General features: G+C 45.3%; 1 long non-coding RNA gene across 1 annotated transcript; it reads left to right on the plus strand.

Annotated features, from left to right (window-relative positions):
- Positions 1–22405: 22405 nt before the first annotated feature.
- On the plus strand, positions 22406–24557 carry LOC129154489 (uncharacterized). The gene is made up of 4 exons (XR_008559805.2): positions 22406–22554; positions 23092–23187; positions 23278–23365; positions 23822–24557. It is a non-coding gene; the product is annotated as an uncharacterized lncRNA (long non-coding RNA).
- Positions 24558–25536: the final 979 nt, after the last annotated feature.

Genomic DNA, 25536 nt, shown 5'->3' on the forward strand with positions numbered 1-25536 from the left:
TCAGATACAAGATGGTGAAAACAACAACAACCACTGCAAATTATTTGTCATCAATAAAGTGTAAAGATCACTGATCATGTACTTATGAATGTCTCTGAAGTGGATGATCAACCTCGCCACCAGTGACAGATACTCCTCCTGAAACACACCGTTTTATTCTATTTGTGAAAACTTTAACTACGAGACTCACGACTTAGGTCATTTACTGTAGAATCATTAACATCGTAAACTTTACAAGTGTTCAAAGAACCAAGTTAGCTCTCAAGATTAACTTTGAATGAGAAGCTGGTAATTTACTAAAGAAGACACAAGAAGTTAAGCTTGGTGAAAGAAACCTGTTTATGTGGACCACTGGACAAACTAAACTGCTGCTCTTGATCAGAACAAGAATGTGGTGGTGTGATCTGGTTGTTTTATCAGTTTCATGGTGCTACTTCAGCTGATAATATCAGCTTTTGGTGTTCTAGTGGTATTTTTGTGAGGAAAAAACATTCATGCGGTCCAGAAAAACACTCAGGTGTCCATCTTGATAAATTAGTGAAGGGAAATTTCAAATGAATCCACCTGAAAGCAATTCTTTTTTTTGTTCAAAGTCTGTTTATAAGCCTTTTTCATTTTACAGACAAAATCTAGCCATATGCATATTGTTCAAGCATATGTATATGCAACAATACAGGTAAGAGAAAAAAATGTGTCAAGAGTACAAAAAAACCAGCAATAACATAAAGACACACACACTCAGGACAACAAAACTATACTACCTGAGGTGATTGACCAATCCTCAGCCGCCAGGCTAAAGCCATCTAAACAGGATCAAACTTGAGCCACTATCTAAGCTGAACCAGAAATCCTGATTTTACCTTTATTGCCTCAATTTTTCTGCCTCAATTTTTTCTTAGAAAGTCAGGAAGGGCAGCCAAATGTCAGAATTTATTGAGCCTTGGACACAGTACCTGATTTTTTCAAGTTTTATGTATGTCTTAACCTCTTTAATCCAATGTGAATACACAGGGGGATGTCGGTCCTTCCACCTCGTCAAGATGAGACATCGGGCAAGAAATGTACAAAAAGCCAACATATTACCCTGCCTCTTATTAATCTGTATGTTCTGTGGTGTGACCCCAAATAAAGCAATAAAAGGAGATGGGTCGACTGAAACTTTCAACACCTTAGGAAAGGTTTCAAAGATTGAAAACCAGAAATTGTGCAGTTTAGGGCAAGTCCAAAACATGTGGACAAGGTCTGCAGAGTCCTGCTTACATCTGTCACATACTGGGTCCACATCTGATCTAATCTTGGATAATCTGGCTTTTGACCAGTGCAACCTATGAACAATCTTGAATTACGGCGTGCCTCTGACATTGATGAAGTGTAGATCCTATACTGTAAAACCTGATAAGTTAAGCTAACTCAAATGAATTGGGGAAACAGATTGCACAAATCGATTTAAGTTTTGTAACTCAAACTGTTTGAGTTGATTTAATTATGCGAGTAGAGTCTAATTAATTCAATACATTTATGATAAGTTAACTCAAATGGTTATGTTTATCAACTATTTTTATTTATTATAGTCAAATTAAACCTTTAAATATGTTGCACTAAAATGCCGTACATATTTTAACTTATTTAAAATACATTCCTCTTTCATAATCCAACTGAGTTAAATTAACTTGAATGGTTCTTTGTTGAATAACTAAAATCTCTATTACAGTTACTCAATTCAACTGAGGAAACCGATTGCACCAAACCTGCACCAAACCGTATTAGTAGTATTAACACAACAACAAACTCAGACTTTCTCCATTCAGTTTAATTAACTTGAACTGCAGAAACAACAGAATTAATACAACTGCACATTTTTTCCAATTTGCCAAATGCTTTTTTACACTGGGTGTACATAAAATGTTGCATGAGAATAATTCCAGTATTTTTAGTTGCCATTAACCATCATGACCTGAATTTTAATTAAGAATATCCAGATTTATTGACATGCACCTAACGAAAATGCAAATAAAGCTTAACTACAAGGATGTCATCAGCCACTATTAACACATACCATAGAGAATACGACATTAAATTTCAACGCTGTTATTGTACAACAGTTTGCTTAAAGATTAGTGTCTCCTCAACTGCTGTGGCCAAACCTCAATGGCAAAATGGAAAGATGTCATTTGACAATAAAACATAGTGATTACAAATGTCAATTTGGACTGATCATCAGTTATTTAACTTTGAAACTTACTGACATGAACCTAAATACAAATATATCATAGAGGAACAATGACAAGTGTTCATGAATATTGTAAAAATGCAATAGATTGTTGAGGGTCTGACCTCATGAGGAAATTACTATGCAGTGATTTTCTCCAAAATGACTGTGCTTAAATTGCTCTGAAAAGCAAATAATCACATCAGCGCCAAGAAACTTCATTTCCCATGATGCTTTGCACACGGAAGCATTGTGATGACGTCACCGCCTAGTACCAGAAACACGTTCTGCGCATGTGCGGGAAGCCGTGGAGCTTTTCCCGCGAACTAAGACCATAAATCTTCAGCAGAGACAAAGAAACCTTGTTTCTTTTGCCCAGGATACCTGGCGGTAAGGACACGCTTGTCGAACGCTCCGACTCCCTTGAGCACGCGGAAGCTCTAAGTGCCCTAGTTGAGCCCACGGAACTGCTGGAAACTAAACTGCAAGCCCATCAGATCTGCTCGTTTCTGCTCCCCTCCAGCTGATGTTTGAGGACACAGAACTGCGGAGGAAAGCAACAACTCCATCAAGCACGCTGTAAGTTATAACTCAGCACAGAAAGAAACTTTGCTGTCTCTGTCCAGCCCGTGGAGAAACACTCGTGAACGCCAAACAACGGAGAAAGCATCAAACCGACGGACGACGCCGAAAGCTGCGGAGAAACACGGAGAACCGTCAAATCAAAGAGGGAGGGACGCCTCGCTCTTCTGGTGATCAGCAACTCATCTCTTTCTCTCTCTCCTTCTTCTTCCGTTAACTCTATAGTCCAGAATAAGCAATAAAACCGCGCTATTGCTTAAAAAGTAGCTTCGTGTTTTCCTCTTTCGTCCCAAACACGTCCGTCGGGTCATTTTGAAAGAATAAACTGCTTATTGATCATTGTTTGGTATCTTAAAATGGTTTCTGTCATGGCCAGGCTGAAACTAAAAGATATTAATTTGTGATTAATCTTTTGTGTTGTTTCATGATCTTTTGAAATGTTTTGAGTGATTTAAGGTTAAGTTACTACTGATTCTAAGTGCTTTGGAAGTTAAAGTGCAAGTTGCCACCCACACTTTAGCCAGACAAAGGGGTCAGCCATCTTGTATTCAAGACTCCATTTTGAATCCATACACACGCACACACACACACACACACACACACACACACACACACACACACTACTCCTTTGTGAGAACAAAGGACCCCATTCATACATCCTCCATCACATGCAAACACATCCATCTTCAATCATATCACACTGTTATTATTCATCTATTCCACTGTTTATTCATTTGACAAATTGTTAATTAAATGTTATAAAATTCAGATTTTTGTGTCCAGTAGCTTTGTTGTGTCGAAGAGAAGTCTCTGCTCCGAGGATTCTACGAACTTCAAGAAAGACTGATAAGAGTTTTGGATTCATTTCCCTTTCTAATTAAAGGGTGGTGCCCCGAAGATATCTAAGACTTTCTTAATTAATTAATAAATCAGTAAATAGTTCCATATTTACAGAATTTATTGAAGAATCCAAAAGTAAGTTAAAGCTTACGAATTGTTCGCTCCTAATAACCCCAACATTTTATTGGTGCCCCGTGTGAGGCTTGGATACACAGAGATTTCTATCCGGCACAAACAAACAAATAAATCCAAAGAGCTTGAATTAAAAATAATCCGTTGTTCAGCCTTGAACCAGCAACAGAGTGGTGCTGATTTCGCTGAGCAGGAAGCTGCATCGAACTCTCACCAGTAACTCAGTGCTTCTTTAAAGGTGCAACGTGTAAATTAATTCTGGTTGACCTTTTAGGTTAAAAATTCAGTTTTTCCTTAAAGGTGCAACGTGTAATTAATTCTGGCTAACCTTTTAGGTTAAAATTCAGTTCCTCATTAAAGGTGCAGCGTGTAAGTAATTCTGACTAACCCTTTTAGGCTAAAATTAACTGCTAATTTAGCGACTTTAACTCACAGTGGCTATTGTAACTAACTGAAACCTTCACTCAAAGACTGATAACACCCTGTTTGCTAATATTCTGAAGGAATAACTAGCATATTTAACACTGCAAGTGTTGTAAGACGTTGCTACGGCAACGCACCAGCTTTTGCTAAAATACTGAAAGGAATAGTATTTTAAGCGTCAGTCACGGCATTCCGTGCAATCTTAAAACGCTAAAACCTGTGCGCACAAAGGTTAATTTAGTGTTTTTCTGCTACAAAGCTAGCAGTTTGCTGCCCAAAAGGTGCAGCTTGAGCTATCTGCAGAAGCTCTACTAGGCTATTTTTGGTTCGGTTGTTAAAATGGAGGGACAGAGTAGTGAACTGACCAACTCCCAGCAACCAGGTGGCGCTGCGGCCCACGACTATGAACCTGGCCTACTTTCTGGACAAATATTGTCCAAACTGGTCGCGGTTGCTCGAGAACCCGACTACCCTTCTAGGGATTTCACTGAAGAACAGCGTAGCGTCGAGCTAGAAGCTGTAATTGATCAAATAGAAAACCCGGATGGTACAAAACCAATCCAGGTTCACTTAGCTAAGTTAGCCCTGATCCTCTATCAGAGAGGACTCCAACGTGGTCAGAAGATCATGAACCTCCAGAGTATGCTAGCTGAAAAACAGCGAAATGGAAGGCTGATCGAGGAAGACAACACCAGCACCGATTCTGGGGAAGATGGGGAGAAGACCCCGCCCCCTTCTGCTGATGACAACAGACAGTGGGAAGGGGGGGAACACCGTGACTCTGAGGCTGAGCCAGAGTGCTCTCCCACACCGGTACGAAAGCAAGCCGGCAAAGCCAACCAGGGTCCGCCCAGGACGATCGCCAAAGACCAATTGGTTTCCTCCACCCAAGGAAGCGAGGGACCGCCGTCCCGCCGTAAAGGTAGGCTACCTCCTGATACGTCTCCATACGATAATCAACAGTATGTGGTGTGGGACTCTCTGGACAGACGCACGCCGCAGGGGAGAGATGAAGCTTATCTGTCCCAACCTTCGGCCCCGTTCCCTACACACACTATAGGGCATTCAGGACCACCTAGGGGCCGAGGGCAGTTCGCCCTCGAATCCCAGGTTGGACCACCACCCTCATCTTCACGGCCTTCTCAATCAGTGAGAAGTCGACCAGCTGAGCGGCACCTCTATTTAGACCGCTTCCCCAGTCCACAAAGGGTGCAAGGTGCCGATTGGGGTTATGCACCCCAAGCTGCACCTCAACCATCCACCCATCCTAGCTACTCCGGTATTCGGCATGCCGGTAACCAGCTGCAGGACAAAGCATCATACGCCAGTCCGTATCCGGACAAAGTGTATTACGCAGAAGCCCCAGTTGAAAGACGCAGGCTGCACTACGCAGACGTGCCCCGGGAGGAGGACCTCCCAAGACACCCACGTGACGTGCCAGCAGCCCGCCACAACATGCCGGACCCCGATTTGGGCCCCAGGAGTCAACATTGGGAGCCCAGAGCACACCAGCGATATCCAGCGCCCTCTGAGACAGACCGTGGGTCAGAGTCAGAGGATGACGCGCCGTACCGTGAGTCAGGGCTCCGTGTACGTCAAATTGAATCGCTAGCTAAAGACATAGAACGCTTTGATCCTAACACCAATGAATCCAACGTTGACGATTATCTCAGGGAGATAGAACGTTGTCTGCTTGATCTTCCAGCACCTTCTTCAAGGGAAAAGCTCAAGCTAATTTGGAAAACCACATCTAGAACGGTGCATGGTTTCATGGAAACTCTACCACCTGACGTTCGAGATCGGTACTCCTCGCTCTGCCGAGCGTTGAGGGATGAATACGCCACGTATGCAGACTCCGTGTCAGCTACAATGGGGGCCTTCTCCATCAAACACGGGAGAAACGAACCCCCCAGAGAGTATTATCGCCGACTCAAAAGTGCTTATTTCCAAGGTCGAAACGGCCCTGGGCTCGAGGAAGACCCTGCCTTCAGATCCCTGTTCATTCACAACCTGCACGAGTGTGTTCGATCCGAAGTCTCAATGTATTGTCGGATGAAAAAACTGACAACTCAGGAGATTAGGAGATACGCTCAACAGGCTTGGGAAGCCGGCGGAAAGCCCCAAAAGCCTGACGCACATCACCGCGTCATGCACCTAGCTCCCGACGCCGAGCCGCGTTTGGAGCTTGAAGGCACAGAAGCTCCACCCACTAAGCCAAAATCTGCTAAACCTAGACCTGTTAAACCGCGAGAGCAGTCCCAATCTCCTCAACAGGGGAAGGGGGGTGCTGATTGGCCGCCTAGGTCTGGACAATCAGACAGGAAGTGGCCCAACCAAAACCAACGGCAGGCAGGTCGGAACAGTGGAAGGTTTAAGGAGCGCCGCCCACAGGTAGGTCCCGAACACGAGTCCGCAGGTGAGTACTTGACCAAAGCCGACGTCCAGGAGATGTTTCAGCAGTTTCTAGCTAAACAGAAGGAACAGCTGAGATCTGCAGAAGAAACCCTTGCACCAAAGTCGTCTTCTAAGAAGCCAGACCCAGAGCCAACGTCCGCATGACTAGGCGTGGCTCAACCCCCCAGCGTGGCCAGGACCTACCTGATCAGCTGGGGGAACACTACTGGTAGATCACAGGAGTCTCCTGAAATCTACCCCCCAGAGAAACCTGATACTAAATTTCTGAAGTTCCTTGGTGACTTAACAAACCATGATCATGCTCGCCGTTTGTACTGTAGCACCAAGGTAGGTGGATGCATACAGGTTGATGCTCTGCTGGATACCGGCTCAGAAATCACCCTGATGTGCTCCACACTATTCCATCGCGTGTCTGACACCATGCGGTCGCTCGGGAAACCAGTCCAGGTTGAACCTTGTGACCTGAAAATCACCAGCTACACCCAGACCCGGGAGTGTATCACTCACCGGGCGTGGCTGGACATCACCTTCCAAGACATGACTCTGGTTCACCCGTTTTATGTCTGCCAGCTAGACACTGAACCACTTCTCATTGGTCAGGACCTGCTTGAACGTCTAGCTCCCCTCATCGACTGCCAGAAGGGTCAACTGTGGGCCCAGGTGGACACACCTAAGCCCTGGAACCCAGATAGCAGCCGACCATCCTCCATTCTTGAAGTCAGCATAAGTGAGCCGCAAAACCCTTGTTCCAAGGTCATGCCCCTCCCTACGGCTCCCACAGACGATGACCGCCTGCAAAGGCACGAAACCGCTCCTGGAACTCCGCTCCGCGCACATTCATCTTTTCTCTGCTCGCTGAAGAACGTCAGCCTGCAGCCATATGCACCACACATAGTTGGTGGTCTTACCATCAACTGCACCCACATCTCAGATGCTCGCCTTGCTCTTTGGTCTGAAAAGTCAGCCATCAGCCAGCAGACGTTTGAACACCTGCATCAGAAGGACCCCCTTCTGGTCAGTGTGACACGTAGCCATCGGCTCTTGTCACCTACTTGGCCGCAGAGGCTCCTGAAAGCGCCAGAGGTTTGCTCTCTGACTATCCAACTTGGAGCAAGACAGCTCACACATACATTCAGCATCATACCACAGCTTGATCCACCTGCACTCATCGGAGCAGATCTGCTGGTTCGACTCGGTGCCCAGCTGGACACTTGCAATCAAGTCCTTTGGGCCCGAGCCACACCATCCTCTGAGCCTCGCTCAGAAGGCCCTGAACACTTGCTGTCCGGTCAGACCATTCCACAGGCCTGCCGTGCAGTGGTTGAGGCCAGCACGGTTCTGCCCCCACTGGTCAAAGGAGTGCCTGTTCGTCTGACTCTGATGAAGCATCAGAAGCTGCCAGGCACACAGGCCTTCTTCCAGCCATCACCACACTTCTTGGAGCTCAACTTAGCCGTCTGTGGCACGCCACTCTTGGAGCTGAACAATCGTTCTGCTTACTTGTTGGTCGAAAATCCGACCCAGAGTCCTATCCACCTGCCGGCAGGAAAGCCCTTGGGCATGCTGATAGATAGCTCATTCCATGACTTCGAACTTTCAGTCCCCGTGATCGGACAACTTCCGTTGTTCTTGAATGACAGACAGGTTGGTGCAGACACATTCAGTACTTTCCCTTCACAAATGATTACCATCAAGCGGCATGAAGCCCTTCCTGAGGAACCCATTTGCAGTGCAACCTTAGATACTGACGGCGGTCAGTGTCTAATGGTTTTTGCAATAAATACTCAACCCTCTGAGTCACCGGTTGAAAGCCCGGAACACCAGAGACCCTCCTCCTCTGAACCTTATGACGGCTTCGAGGCCGAAGTCAGCCAGCAGCTTGACAAAGCGGATGCGCTGGAGTCAGAGGAGCAGAGAGCAGAGCTTAGAAGCCTGTTCTATGAGTTTCAGTCCGTCTTATCCAGGGACTCCCTGGACTGTGGACTCACAAACCTGCATACGGTTCGCATTCCAACGAACCCGAATGCCCCTCCTACTTTTGTACGTCAGTACAAGATTCCCCTCGCTGCTTATGAGTCGATCCAAGAGATCCTCGACCAGTTGAAGGAGAAAAACATCATCAGAGAGTGTAACTCCACTTACAACTCTCCCATCTGGCCGGTTCTGAAACCGACTGGGAAATGGCGTCTCACCATAGACTATCGTGCACTGAACAAACAAGTACCTCTCTCCAGGTGGCCTATGATCCATTTAGATCAGGAGCTAGCCAGAGTCAGAGATGCTCGTTTCTTCTCTACGGTTGACGTAGCCAACGGCTTCTGGACCATGAAGGTTGAGCCGGCGGACCAGTATAAACTGGCTTTCTCCTTTGGAAATCGCCAATATACTTGGAACCGCTGCCCCTTTGGCTACTCTAACTCACCTGCCGAGTTCAACATCTTCCTCCACAAAGCCATGTCAGATGCTGCTTCCAGAGGGAACCTCATATATGTCGATGACATCTTGATGAGGAGTCGAACCTTCGAGGAGCACCTGGCCGAACTCCGTCACGTGCTGCAACAGCTCGCTGACGCCGGAGCTAAATTGGCGATTCTCAAGGGACAGTGGTGTCGAACCAAAGTGGAGTATGTTGGACTGCTGGTTGGCCCTAATGGAGTCGAGCCCCAAGCGGGACGCATTAGAGCCATTCAGGACATCAAAGCCCCAGCTAATCTGACTGAACTCAGGAGCTTCCTCGGAGTCTGCAACTACTCCAGGCAGTTCATTGAGGAGTACGCTGAAACAGCGAGGCCCCTCACTGAGCTGCTTCGGAACGACACACCTTTCGTGTGGGACAGACCCCAAGAACTCTCCTTCCAGTTCCTAAAACAGAAGTTGGCGTCCGCACCCTGTCTGGCTTACCCAGACAAGGATAAAGAGTTCTACATAGAGGCTACTTTCTCCTCTCACTGCCTGAGCGCTGCTTTGAAGCAGAAACACGATCAGGACATGAGAGTTGTGGCATACGCCAGCAAGCCTCTGAGCAAGGTGGAACTCCAGTTCTCAGACTGTGAGAGAGCCCTCCTCTCTACAGTCTGGGCTGTCGAACACTTTCGTAGTTACATCGGTGGACAGAAAGTGATCATTGAAACGTGTCATCAGCCTGTCACCTTCCTAAACAGCCAGCGTCTGCGCGAAGGAAGAGTGTCAAACAGCCGCATTGCGACGTGGATGATGGTGCTCCAAGGATATAACATTGAGGTCAAGTATGGTCAGAACACCAAGCTAGCGCTAGGACAAGGGCTAGCAGGCTGCCAGCACTGTGACTCTGACTCCGTCATGGGCCCCCTGGACACACCTGCCGCAGTCTACCCAACCGCATCCAATCATCGCTACTTTGATGAGAATGTTTGCCAAGGGCTTCCGAAAGTTTACACTGACGGATGCGCCTACCTTCACGAAGGCCAGCTCCGTGCCGGGGTTGGAGTCGTTTGGGTGGACTGTGACACTAAGCAACCAAATCACTACCGGTTGGGCCAAAAGTCTAGTCAGTACGCCGAAATTGCTGCAGTGTTGATAACCCTCCAGCAGGCGGCAGCCTTGGACATCACTCAAATCGTCCTTTGCTCAGATTCAAACTACGCTAGACACAGCTTCATCTCTCACTTCCCCATGTGGAAGGAGAACCACATGAAAAACGCCAGGAACAGAGACGTGAAACACTCGGAGTTATTCCTAGAGTGTGATCTGCTCACCACTGAGAAAGGCATAATGGTCTACTGGAAAAAGGTCAAAGGTCACTCCAGGACCCTAGGTCCAGAGAAAGATGGTAATGACGAAGCTGACCGCCTTGCTAAGCTCGGTGCTGACCAGGGAACCTGCTGGGAATTCAAAGACGAGTGGCTTCCACCCAAGGCCGTTCACGAGGTCTGCGCGATTACTCGTCGCCATGCTAAACAGGCAGACGAACCTCAGAACGTTGGGGTACCCGTGTTTCTAGGCAGACAACCACATGATGCGGACCTAGTCACCATGCAGGAACAAGATCCTGACCTGAAGCTCATCCGCGAGCTTCTCCAAAAGGGCCCGATGCCTGAACAACCGTCACCACCTACTGGCGCAAGCCGAGATTTGGTAACCCTGCATCGTCAACTCACGCATCTGAAACTACAAAACGATTTGTTAGTTTACATGCGTGACGACCACAGCCCGCCGCGCTGGGTTGTTCCACTCGACCACAGAGGAGTGATGCTTGCCTACGCCCACGACACTCCGGTTGGAGGTCACCGCGGAGCAAAAGCTACCCTCGCGTCACTGACAGAAGTAGCATATTGGCCGTCGATGTCCAAGGACGTACACAGCTATGTCCAAGGCTGCCTCGTCTGTGCCCAGTTTCAACCCTCCCAGCCGCTTGCTAGAGCACCACTGCAACGCAGGGGAATAACCTTCCCTTGGTCCCACCTGCAGATCGACTGGGTTGGACCGGTTCCCAAATCGGCAAGAGGAAACAAATATATGCTAACTGTAACTTGCAGTTTCACAAAGTGGGTGGAATGCCTTCCAGCGCCAAACGATACAGCCGTCACAACCGCTGTACTGCTGATTAACCACGTTTTCAGTCGATGGGGACTTCCACTCTGCATTGACTCTGACCGGGGAACTCATTTCACATCCAGTGTAATGACGTCCCTGTTTGAACTTCTGGGAGTGGAAGTGAGATTCCACCTCCCCTATCACCCACAGTCATCCGGACAGGTCGAACGGATGAACCGCATGGTCGTCTCTATGCTCAAAAAGTACATCTGCTCCACTGGGAAGGACTGGGACGTCAAGCTCCCTCTGGTCCTGATGGCCATACGGTCCACTCCACAGCGATCCACGGGGGTTACGCCCTTTGAGATGATGACCGGCAGACTGATGGCTCTACCACTGCACCTCCTGTATCACCCAGAGGATGTCAGTGTTGCCACTGCCTATACCGCTCATCAGTATGTGGCAGACTTGAAAACACACCTCAGAGCTACGTTTGCGCACGCTCAGAAGAAACTGGAGACCAACGTAGAAGGCGCTAAAGCCTACTACGACCAAAAGACAACCAGCCGCGAATACGAGGTGGGTGACAAAGTATTCTACTTTCGGTTCGCCCAACCGGCACGCAAAGCTAAGAAGTTCCTGCCCTGCTGGTCAGGACCATTTGAGATCGTGGCAAAACTCTCTCCAGTTGCATACAGGTTACGCATCACCAAAGCGAGACAGGAGCCTGTCTACAAATGGGTGCATGCAAACCAAATCAAACCCTACGTCAAACCATCCCCGCGGGTACAGAGACCAGACTCCCCGCAGGAGGTAGACGTAGTCGCTACATAGTTCTATGCATGGAAATGGAAAAGGGGGGGAAGTGCACGTTTAACCCACTAACATGTACTAACCGACAAAGAACCAAGCCCCCCCCCCGCCGTTCTTTTCACTAACCACGAGTCTCTCCATTACAGGATGGAGTTCCTCTGGATCTTCTGCATCCTCTTTGGATCAACGGCAGCCACTCCATCAGCCATCATTAAACCGGGACCACCAACCGGGATGGTCCTCCAAGACAACCCCGGATTGTTGATCACACACTGCCGCATTCATACGCAACGTATCGTTGTCCGTTTGGACCCGTGGGACGTCTATCACAAACACGTGATACCGGCCCCTCCTCCTCACAAGTCCATTATTGGTACTGTTCAACATGCCAAGCGCACCACCGCTTACATGTTGGCACAACTTCAAAAATTTATAGTCACTGAAGATGACCTCGGAGAAAATAACCGCCCAAAAAGGTTTCTAGGTGGACTCATCGCTGCGGTGTCCGCGGTGGGTTCCCTCTTTTCAGTTGGACTTTCGGCAGCTAACACAATTAGTCTTAAGACTGTCCAACGACACATTGCCGAACTCCAGGATGAGATGCCAGAGATCCAGGGGAACCTCCTCCTCCTAGACCGCAAACAGGAAGCTCTTACTAAAACCTTACAGGGTACTCTTGTAACGGTCAACCTACATTCTGCTCTGATTAATGAATCTCTACGTGCAATCAAGACTTTGTCTGACACCATACATCAGGATATTGTGTACACACGAGTGGTGAGAGATTTGATGCAGGACCTGCTCAGGGAAATTGGTTCTACTCTGGACAGCCTGGTTGAAGGTCGCATTCCTGCGTATTTGGTACCAATGGATCTGCTCAAAGATGTTTTGACTGCTGCTACTCCCTCCACTGTACACACTTCACAAATCCACCTAGCGTACAGCCTAGGCAGTGCAATTCCCATTCACGTTGATGCAGAAAAATTAGAACTCGGTTTCCTGTTAAATGTTCCCATAATTGAGACACCTCACATCTATAGGCTTAAGTCCATGCTAAACGTTGGTTTTTGGAAAAACGGTAAACATTTCCACCTTAAAACTCCGAGCTTCCTTGCTTACCAAGATGCTGATAGCAAACTCTATCTAACTCCTAACTTAGATTTATGCACAAAAACCAAAGATATTCACTGGGTGTGTCTTGGTAACCCATTTGTCCGAGACGTTGCCAATTATCAATGCGGCCTCAGGAGCGATGCGCCCCTGCAGAATTGCCAAGCTACGGTCACGTTAAAAGATGTTGACATGGATACCAGAGTGGAACGTGCAGGTGACAGATGGCTTATCAGCACCCCAGTAGACTCGGCCCTTGTAACTTATGACCAGCATAACGTTGCCACTGAGTTACAACTGCCGAACCAAACCTTTTTCCTCTCAGTTCCGCCAGGTGCAATTGTACACCTGGAAAACCTGGCACTCCATCACCTCAACCTCGAACAGCATGATTCGGAGATTGAGATCATGGACGCTTTCCAGGGTTATAACTTTACCATCGATTTAGAAATTGACCAACAATTACTGATTGAAGGAACCAAACTTGTTAAGTTCACACAAACCCCGCGTGAACTTACTTTGACGCCCATGAATAGATACCCAAGACGCTACATTGACACAGATTATACCACCTTAATCTGCACATTGGTCGCCCTGGGGATGGGATGGCTCATCACGGCCGTGATAGCTTATTCCGCCTACAGGCGTGTTAAGAAACTCCAAGATAAGATGCACTTGCTCACCTACGGTGTGCCTCGTGACCGCGTTCGGGGAGAATCCAAGCGTGAATGTACCACACCTGTCTAAAGGGGGTGAGCAACATTTTCTTTATTATTTTGTAACCCTAAGAGTAGTTCTCACTTTAGTCTACCTCACATTTTTATCTGAGTGTTGCATTATGTCACATTCTTTATAAGCTACACACTGAATGTATGACCTAAGAATGTATTTTATGAGACCTCAAGGTTGCTATGAATTTTCTTGGATGTTATATGTTACATGTTTTTTTTTGGGGTTTTCTGTATTTTTGTTTCTTACTTGGTCACATATTGACTAGTGGTTATGTGCCGGCCCAGCTCAGTCTGTCAATGACTCTGTCTGACGCACCAGCACATTGTAGTACCTCTTAGTTTTATGGTCCTTGTTTTAGCCCAAAGACTGTCCTGATCCACCCTTTGGACCAAAAAGGGGGGAATCTTGGGACCACATAGGTCAATGCGCGTTTGCGAACTATGGACCTCGTACATCACCGCGTGCTCCATAAACTGAACTGTATGGCCGGCGGTGAGATGCCTTTGTGTCCACTCGTGGAGTTAACCGCCCACCGACCTTCCTCCTTCTACACTACTACCTCTCGCATGGACGACATCATCATTGCGTACCACCTGCGTGAGTGGCTTCTTCTCGTTATGCGCGTTGGGGACTATCCCGTTTCCTATCCTCTTTGTGCCTGACCAGGATGAAAGACCAAAGGCGCCAGGATCCAAGACAAAGACCAAAGACAAAGGCGTCCAAGGAGACCAACGTCCTAAGGGACAAACCCACCTGTGCTTCCGACAATCAAGTCGACCTACGTTCATGAGGAACAAACCCATCTGTGCTTCCGACGATCGAGCTTTGGGCGCGATCCCCGAAACCAAAAGGGGGAATGTTGAGGGTCTGACCTCATGAGGAAATTACTATGCAGTGATTTTCTCCAAAATGACTGTGCTTAAATTGCTCTGAAAAGCAAATAATCACATCAGCGCCAAGAAACTTCATTTCCCATGATGCTTTGCACACGGAAGCATTGTGATGACGTCACCGCCTAGTACCAGAAACACGTTCTGCGCATGTGCGGGAAGCCGTGGAGCTTTTCCCGCGAACTAAGACCATAAATCTTCAGCAGAGACAAAGAAACCTTGTTTCTTTTGCCCAGGATACCTGGCGGTAAGGACACGCTTGTCGAACGCTCCGACTCCCTTGAGCACGCGGAAGCTCTAAGTGCCCAAGTTGAGCCCACGGAACTGCTGGAAACTAAACTGCAAGCCCATCAGATCTGCTCGTTTCTGCTCCCCTCCAGCTGATGTTTGAGGACACAGAACTGCGGAGGAAAGCAACAACTCCATCAAGCACGCTGTAAGTTATAACTCAGCACAGAAAGAAACTTTGCTGTCTCTGTCCAGCCCGTGGAGAAACACTCGTGAACGCCAAACAACGGAGAAAGCATCAAACCGACGGACGACGCCGAAAGCTGCGGAGAAACACGGAGAACCGTCAAATCAAAGAGGGAGGGACGCCTCGCTCTTCTGGTGATCAGCAACTCATCTCTTTCTCTCTCTCCTTCTTCTTCCGTTAACTCTATAGTCCAGAATAAGCAATAAAACCGCGCTATTGCTTAAAAAGTAGCTTCGTGTTTTCCTCTTTCGTCCCAAACACGTCCGTCGGGTCATTTTGAAAGAATAAACTGCTTATTGATCATTGTTTGGTATCTTAAAATGGTTTCTGTCATGGCCAGGCTGAAACTAAAAGATATTAATTTGTGATTAATCTTTTGTGTTGTTTCATGATCTTTTGAAATGTTTTGAGTGATTTAAGGTTAAGTTACTACTGATTCTAAGTGCTTTGGAAGTTAAAGTGCAAGTTGCCACCCACACTTTAGCCAGACAAAGGGGTCAGCCATCTTGTATTCAAGACTCCATTTTGAATCCATACACACGCACACACACACACACACACACACACACACACACACACTACTCCTTTGTGAGAACAAAGGACCCCATTCATACATCCTCCATCACATGCAAACACATCCATCTTCAATCATATCACACGGTTATTATTCATCTATTCCACTGTTTATTCATTTGACAAATTGTTAATTAAATGTTATAAAATTCAGATTTTTGTGTCCAGTAGCTTTGTTGTGTCGAAGAGAAGTCTCTGCTCCGAGGATTCTACGAACTTCAAGAAAGACTGATAAGAGTTTTGGATTCATTTCCCTTTCTAATTAAAGGGTGGTGCCCCGAAGATATCTAAGAATATCTTAATTAATTAATAAATCAGTAAATAGTTCCATATTTACAGAATTTATTGAAGAATCCAAAAGTAAGTTAAAGCTTACGAATTGTTCGCTCCTAATAACCCCAACAAGATGAAGTCAATATAAACATATGTAAATAAATCTTCAAAGATACTTGTGGCCTCCCAGTTTACCTTAAAAGTGTATCACAAAATCTGGGTGTTGTTATTGATGAACACCTGGCCTTTAAAGATCATGTTGCCTCTGTTGCCCGTTCATGCCGCTTTGCGCTGTATAACATATGTAAGATCAGACCATACCTAACACAACATGCCACCCAGCTCCTGGTGCAATCTACTGTCATCTCCCGCCTCGATTACTGCAACGCCCTTCTAACTGGTCTTCCAGGCTGTACTGTGAAACCTATTCAAATGGTCCAGAACACAGCGGCGCGTCTGGTCTTCAACCAGCCAAAAAGAGCACACGTCACCCCTCTGTTCATTGAGCTCCACTGGCTACCGCTAGCAGCATGCATCAAATTCAAACTGCTAACACTAGCATACAAAGTCCGAGATGGTACGGCTCCCATCTACCTGAATCTTCTTGCAAAGGCTTACGTCTCGGCCCGGCCGCTCCGGTCATCACAGGATCGTCGGCTAGCAGTGCCTACACCACGCTCAGGACAATCCAGACTCTTCTCATGCATCGTTCCACAAATGTGGAATGACCTTCCAAGCACTACCAGAACAGGAGCTTCCTTTTCAATTTTCAAGAAACTCCTGAAGACCCTGCTCTTCAGAGAGCATCTTCTTAACTAGCACCCTCCCTGCACCCGTCCCCCTCTCTACCGTCCACTCCTTGTTCCCTCCTCTCCATGATTGAGGTCAAGTTGTTGTTATTGTTGTTGTTAGCCTCAAGGGCAGCATGGCGATTATCACTTGTAAGTCGCTTTGGACAAAAGCATCTGCTAAATACATAAATATAAATGTCAAGTATTTGAAATGTTTCTTTATTAGCTTTCTGCATATTGCTGTTTTAGAAGGCTGGGAACATGGACATATAAAACTATTGACGTGAAACCATTCAAAGATTAATGAACAAGCAAGAACATGTGAAAACAAACCCCATCTACACCAGCTCATTTTTCAGGGTCTGCAATTTTGGTTTGAGTTGCTTTCTCTCATCGTCCAGCTTCAGCAACACTACTTGAATGAACTCAAAAAAGCTACTGCACTTCACAGAATAGCTGAGATGCAGCGCATATATTAGCCCAAACAAACACACCAAAGCATCAGTCCATCTGTAATGAGTCATTACAACCTGATCTTCAAGAACAACGGACACTTGGCGTGGTGAGAAAGGAACTCCAGCAGGCACATCCTCTTCATCCACATCAGCAGCCAGCGCAAGTGCAGCTTCATGGAACTCCATTTCATCCTGTCACACATCAAAGTTATTGATGAGAAATATTTGTCATAGATATAAAGGTCAACACAAATACAAATAGTCAGATAGCTTTAATTTTTTCAAATTGTATGTTTTACCACTTTTTGTCATTTCAATAGGAAAATTATTGCAATTCCCAAGTATAACATACCTTGCATGTTTTGAAAATTCCTGACGAATCCTCCTTGAGGTAAATCGGCAGGCCAGCCACGGCTGCTGTTCTTGTTGCGCAGATGTCGTTCTTGTCCTTAAAGGACAAAAAATATATAAAACATGACAAATGGGACTACCATGCAAACAGTAGAGTGAAAGTATTTTTAAGTACCTGTTGCTCACATTCCAACAACAGCTGGTCCATGTTTTCACCAACCCGTCCAGTTTTCTTCTTTTTGTAAAGTCCAGTCAGTTGAGGAGCATATTCATCCAGTGCAGCATAAAAAACATGTGGTAGATGAAGATTGGTAATCCGGTGAAATCAACACATTCTCACTCCCAGCGCGTCAAAAACAAACGCTTGGTCAGCCACGCTCCACGTCAGACCCCTGAGGCCAAAAGTGCCCTTTTTCGTTACTTATGTGCGAAAAGGGTTTTTTCCCTTATTTGACTGCAGATCCCAATGCAGCGTTACACTGACGCGATGGGATGTCCGCAGCCAGGGCGCCAAACAAGCTCATTGTACCTCACCCTAACCTTATCCTCTTTTTAACCTTCCCCTCACCCCTATCCTAACCTTAACCATCTTGCTAGCGAACACGTTAGTGATGTGTCGGTCGCTCTAAAAGCCGGCTCTATGAAGTGAACGGCGGGAGCTGCCTCGTCATTGGTCGAGTTTGGACCAAGGCAACGTGAGGGGGAGGTTTCAACTACCACAGTGGAGGTTAAAAGTAGAGGGTATGTGTAACCTCCCCCTCGCCATATGGTATGTTCTAACTTTACACTTGGGCGGCAAATACGAAAACTGACAGTCAGACTCTGACTGTCAAGAATGCATGGGAAACAAACGCTTGATCACAGTGAGAGTAACGTTTTAGGTAGCAAGAGGGTTAAGGTTAGGATGAGGGAGAGGGGAAGGTTATAAATAGTGAAATGTTAAGGTTTAGGTGCGGTTAAACGAGCTGGTTCGGTGCCGCATCAGCGGATATCTAATCACGTCAGTTTTACACTGCATTGGGATCTGCAGTTACAAAAGGGAAAAACCCCTTTTCGCACATAAGTAAAGAAAAAGGACACTTTTGGAGTCTGGGGTCTGACGTGGAGGGTGGCTGACCAAGCGTTTGTTTCCGATGCTTAGGGTGTGAGAATGTGTTGGTGAAATCCACAGTAGAGCTGAAGAGAATAAACCAAAAATGATATGAAAAAAATGCTGTATACTTGATAAGCAGTAAATTTAATATAGTTGTACTTACCTGTGTCGCATTAAAGAGAGCTGGCCATCTGTCCTTAAGCTCTGATACAGGAAGAGAAGATGTAATGATCTCTTCACGTCTCAGGGAAAAAGAGTGCATCATGTGCTGATGAATGAGTGGAATGTCCCTTTCAGCAGAGGTCTTCCGGAACTCTTCTATCATCTCACCCCTCCTTTTCCCCAGAGACTCTGTTTCTCCAGGACAACTGGGAAGGAAGTTGACCTCACCTCTCCTAGGTCTTTTAATATTGGCCCTTGGTGCAGCTCCTTCTGGGTTCATTCTGCTGCGCTTTCCAGAGTTAACAGCAACATCTCTGATGCCAGCTTTGGCCAAATTATTTCTTTGGTTTCCTATTTTGTGCCTCAAACTATTCTTCCATCCTTCCCAACCAGTGTCAGAATTGTTCTCCTTCAGACGGTCACACTGACGGGCAGGAGGTTTGAACCCAAGATGCAGAACACCAGATCACTCAGACAGGAGCAGAGGTAAAGAAGTAAATTCTTTATTCTTTTAAGGTGGAGGCTTAATCCAGCGGTTAAAACACAAAAAAACTGATGTTTAAAAACAGGAGCAAGGACAGAACAGCTCAGACACAATGGACCGACAAAATAGTGAGACACAGACAGGGTTTTATACACTGGGGAGGATGAGAGGGAGATGAGCTGGTGCGTTGGGAGAGAAACCAAGTGAAAGCAATTAACTAATCAGGGAGGAAACTAACATGACCTAAGAGTAAAACCTAAAGACAAGAAGAGCAGCAAACATAACTAATATTCTAAGGGGCAGGAACATCACAAACACCGGTGGGACAAACACACTAAAGAGAGTTAATAAAATGAACAGCTGAAACTAAAGGAAAACACTACAGAAAGAAAAACTACAGGGGCGTGACTAAGGGGGACCACGGGAGCACTGGACCTGGGAGGGGGATACCTGGGGAGGGAAACCTAGAGTGCTGTAGATCTGGGGAAAAATGAGGAACACAAGGAGACACATGAGGAAGACGCAGACAAGGACACATGAGGGCGCTAGGAGACACAAAAGGAGAACCTAGAGAGGGATGGAGAACACAAGGAGACACATGAGGGGAGACGCAGATGCCGACCATAACAGAGACAGGGATGCTTTTCAACTAAAGCTTTTGCAGCCTTTCCAATCGGTGTGCTACTAGGATATGCCTTCAGTTTAAAGATTTCTTCCCCATTACCTCAAGTATGTTGTGTTTTTGATCTCTAGGAAGTCTAATTAGTTTCCCATCTTTTTCAAATGCTGCATTACCTTCCTTTAGCACATGTTCCACCTCATAAGAAAATTTTGGAACAATAAAAACCTCTGGCCACCGACTAATATGCTCTGGTGAATCTATGGCATCAGTGCTATCATTCAGAAGACTTGTCTCACTAGTGCTGGTTGAAATCAAGTCCAGCTCCACTAATATGATTACTTTAACCGATGCTGTGCTTGGGAGGTGTTCCATTTCAACCAAATTACACAATGCATGATCAAAATCTAGATCTTGAAACTGAAGCCTAAAGTCAAAAGTCAACTTTAGCCTAGTTTAGATTTAATCTATGAGGGCCTGTACACTGCTTGGGCGAGATGGCAGAATAAGTCTTTCAGCATTATCATGATCAAGGATGACCCTTAGCTTCAGTCTCTCTGTTGCCTCCATCTGAAGTCGTAGGTCCTGTAACATACAGGATTCAAATAATATAGCGACATTTCAACACACTCAAGAGTTCTCATGTCATGTATGCATTACCTGTACACTGGCAGAAGGGCTGGGGAGATCCGCTGATATTTCAGTTCTGTTTCTTTAGTCAGACACTGGAATTAAATGTTTTGTTGTTAGAATGAGTTCATTTGCAATCTTATAAGCAAAATGTGGCAGGTGGTCAGACCGCTGGCACACAGCTTTGACACTATGACTCTTCGGTATATGCTTGACTAGTTCGTATGACCTCAAGTGCTCAACATACAAAGTGTCGTAGTCTTTTAAGAGAAAATACATTTTGTTGCTGATGAGTAGGATGTTTCGAATCTCTTTGAACTCTGGCAAGGCTGCATAAGCACCAGTACATACAAACATGCCAGTTGCAAAGCTTGTGCCATAAATGGAGATGTTTTTTGTTCCATAAACTGTGTCACTGTCAATAATACATGAGATTAATGATCGGGTATCTGCAGGTAGTGATGAAATGTACATAGACTCCTATGCACATGTGGTTTGAAAAACTTTGAGAATGACAAATAAAATGTCATCTGACTTTGATGTCGCTCTGCCAAAGTTTTTAACAAATTTCTGTAGTTGTGAGTGTCATGAATAATTTTTTTTGAAAACCTTATGCTTTCCCTCAAATCTCATTGTCCAAAGGTGGACCAAGGGACCAAAGCATTTTATCAAGTGCGGGTAATGCTCGATGTAATGATGCTTTGGCCTTAATCGAACATTCAGAAACACTTCTTGGAAGAGTTGCCGGTGGTCCAATATTTTACAAGCCAAGTACTGAATGGTCTCTTCATTAAAAATCTGAGACATGGCAAGCTGAACGACATCCTTTAACTCCATTAGCACTTCCCAAAACATGTCTCTTTCTGGGACTTTTGAGCCAATGAGAAGAGGCAACATTATAAGCAGGGCATTATTTTCATGAGCATTCCCACCAATGGTCCCTCGACTGGCAAAATTAGTGGGTATTGGATGAGGGCGATCAACTTTGTCAGAATGTTGGTATGGAAAGTGCAATATTGCTCGATTTAAGTCTTCTAAGGTAAAAGATTTACTGGAAAACAAACCTTTTAAGCAATGAGCTATCCCCACTGGAACAATGCCTTCAAACAGGTCGTGCAGGAGGTCAGGTGGGAAGCCTGTGACAGGATGGAAGAATGACAGATGGTCAGAAAGAACACAACTGTTTTTGACACCACAATATCCCTCACTGCCATCGCTCTGAAGCTCTCGTAAAAGATTGTCATGAAGATCTTTTGTTCTCAGCACATAATCCCCTGTAACTGCATTTTTGTCTGCATTGTGTGGCATGACAAAACCTGCAGAAATGAGTAGACCTGAAGCTCTCATTGATCCCAGCAAGCCCATGTGCGGCAAGGTTATCTGCCACAACACAGTAGACAGTGCCTTTAAAGGAGACATAACATGAAAAACCCACTTTTTTATCCATTAACACAGTGTGTTTCACATTTTAAGTGTCTAAGTGAGCAAAAAGGCTTATATTATTCACTGGAGTTGCTATTTAGATATTTAATAATTAAGTTTTGGGCATAATTGTCCAACCGTTCAGTTTTTCACATTATCTATTACATCAGTAATTTATTTCGTCAGGATAACTACCAAATATGGTAATGGCCCTCGGCTAAACACAGAGCCAATCCGCCATTTTTTCTTCTCGCTAAGATTTTTTGTAGTCCTGTTGGAAAAATGCAGAATGTCTGGTTATTTTAGCCACACACAGCTCAAAACTGTTCCTCGTTTTAAGGAAGGGTGATGTGGCAGTATTTAAACCCAGGAGCTGAGGACACTACTGCTAAAAAAACACAGAAGAAAAAGTAGTGTGTGTGTGTGTGTGTGTGTGTGCGTGCGTGTGCGCGCGCGTGGTTCGTTCGTTCGTGTCTCCAGGCTAGTGGCTAAGTACTGAGGGCTTCATCTATCTAAAAGGAGTCATTTCCATCTGAATGTGGCAGCACCGGGACACAGCAGCAGAGCGGTAAGCTTCATATCACTCTAAAATGTCGACAAACTTTACTTTAGATTTACGGGCATTAGCAGCACTAAAGCGTTAGCATCCGGCTTGCTATCGCTAGCACAGTATGCTAGTAAAGTTAGCACCCAGATTAATGTGGATTTGGCTGATTTTCGTGGAATAAAACGTGATTTCTGATCAACGCCTTCTTTTACACCAGATGATAACCTCCCACTGATTGTAACAGCAGAGAGCCTGTGTGTTATTCTACGTGAGTGTGATGTAATCTTAGCATCCAGTAAATAAAGTCCCATATCAGCTAAAATGCAGCGTGACAAAGTCATTAAAGTGCGTCAACACAGTGGATTTAATACGAGTTTTAAAGAACGATCTCTGAGTGAAGTGAGGTTAGTTTTTTTCTCACTGCAGATATAAAAACTAACTCTGCATCAGTCAGACGCAGCAAAGCTCACCGTCTGTATGAGCGTGAGCGTCGGAAAGCTGATAAAATCAGCTGTAAAATAATTAAAACAAAAATGAAAATGCTCCTTTGCTTTTTAGAGTCCACATCCAGAAGGCTGGAGCCGTGTTTCACTGACAGGCTGTCAGACTAACGCCCTGATGAGCTCAGCTGGGACAAACTGGTCTGATGTTTAGGTAAGTGAAGATCTGCTTCTCCAAGGCCTTGAGATGCTAGTAAAAAATAATTTGGCCAGCTTGCTAATGTTACTTTAATTCTCCTCTAAGGAACACAGAACGTTCAGATGTTGGAGCTTCACGTCACCTACTGAGGAAGGAGACCCACCAGTAAAGAGATGGTCTGGACCAGACCAAAGTGAGTGATGACACACTTCAGCCACCCTCATCATTAAGAACACCTCACCCCCTGAATCACTCCGTCTGATGACAGCAGAGTGATTTATTTGATGTTTTACTTGTTTAGTCTGTTTAGAAATTATTGAATTACATTATTTTCTGTAATCGACCATCTGATCTGGACGAGTACAGAATAACTTTCCCCAAATTCAGCAGCAGCTGGCCTACAAAAACAGCTGCAGCATGTAGTAAGTCTGTCTGCACTGCTCTCTAATGAGATTCCTTTCATAAGGAATCATTTGTATAATTTTAGTGTCACTATTTTATTACATTTGTAAGAATATGAAGTCACTGCAGCAAAGTGAACTTGTGAACAAACACAAACGTGACTATAAACATGAAAGCTAAAGAAACAACTTTCCTAAAGCTGATTGTAAACAAAATATGTCATTAAAGTTATTGTCTATCATTGCAGAATATGGCGATGACATCATGTAACTGGTCTTTGGAAAAGTTTTCCCTGAACCAACTCCGTTTCTAGATGAGGTAGAGAAGATCTGCATCTCACCAACCCTCTGGTCTCAGTATTCAGACAACAGAGGTCTCCCACTGTTATCCAGGACCAGTTTGAAGCCCACATACTGCCCCTCCCTCATCATCAGGAAACATCAATCCGTATCCTGAGGACAACAGAAGACGGCAGGAGGACAGGAACTCTGAGACCTAGATACCACCAGCACCGAGACACAAAGCACCTGTGTGCACAACGCCTGTTTAACTACTAAAACCTGTTTATTATATTGTTCTACTTATTTGCTGTGAGGTTAATACTTAGAAAATTTGTATATTAATGTAAACAATTTAAAAAAATCACTGATTGTATGTTTTCTTTTAGATGTAATGGTCCAAACTCAGCCTTGTAGACATTTATTGCATCCTGTAGGTAAATACACAGAACAGGCTCAGATCCAGGATGACCCAGCATGCTCTTCTTCCATTCTGGCTGTTAGGGATTGTATCAATAACTCAATGCCTACTGATGTTTTCACCTAACGGTATTTATTTAGAATGCAGGTCAGATTTAACTATATTTGTTAGCAAAGCAGACTGATCTTGGGAATTTCACTGCAGCACTGATGTCCACCTCTCTGTACACATTAGAGAGAATTACCACTTTACAGCAAAACACATATTTAATAAAGATATAGGCTACGAATTGCAGACAATTAAAAAGTTGTAAGCATTAGAATTATAATGATCACATTAAAGAACATTTGGAGGAATGTTCTTTATTTTTGACTAGAATCTCAAATCTTTAAAATGTAACTGCTTTTTATCCATTTTCAGCCATTAAGACACCCAATATAAAATAAGACTACTTATAAAATTATTTATAATTATATGTATGTATATATATATAGAGATCTTAATAAAATATATTCTTTTAATGGTGTTTTAATGAGCTGTATCATTTTTAAAACATTTTTTATAGAAATAAATAAGCAAGCAGCATTCCTTGTGTGTATGTGTGTGTGCGCGCGCGTGCCTGCTCGCTTGTCCTTCCATCGGCTGTGACGGATGTGTGTGTGTGTGTGTGTGTGTGTGCGCGCGTGCCTGCTCGCTTGTCCTTCCGTCGGCCGTGACGGATGTGTGTGTGTGTGCGCACACGTGCCTGCTCGCTGTCCCTCCGTCGGCCGTGACGGGCAGAGGCGGAGCTGGCCTAAATGGCGCCCTGTGCGAGATCCCCCTGTGACCCCCCCCCCCCCCCACACACACACACGAAAAAACATTACACCTACAACTTTGTTTCAAATTGTGTGGCGTGTATGAATAACAACGTTTGCTCACTGAATACAACATCCAGCTCCTGGCCACCTTCTCACCACTTGTCAAAGTTCTACTGAAATAGACACACTTAACGCAACATGATGGCATCATCGACTTGTACAGTACAGATGTGCTGAAAGGCGAGAGTCTCAACTTTCAGCTAAAAAAAAGACCGCTCTAGCTATTATAGTTTTTATTTTATGGCAGTTTACAGTTTAAACGGGATCATACTAGCAGGGCACCTCCAGCGGCCCGCTGCCGCTCCGTTTTTCATGGGGTAAATAATAGCTAATTTCCCGATTCCAAAAAGAAAGAATGATCCTACCAGCTCGCCACTTCAATATGAAGAACATCAGTTCAACA

This window comes from Nothobranchius furzeri, chromosome 5 (genome assembly GCF_043380555.1).
Source record: "Nothobranchius furzeri strain GRZ-AD chromosome 5, NfurGRZ-RIMD1, whole genome shotgun sequence".
In the NCBI taxonomy this organism is placed as follows: Eukaryota; Metazoa; Chordata; class Actinopteri; order Cyprinodontiformes; family Nothobranchiidae; genus Nothobranchius; species Nothobranchius furzeri.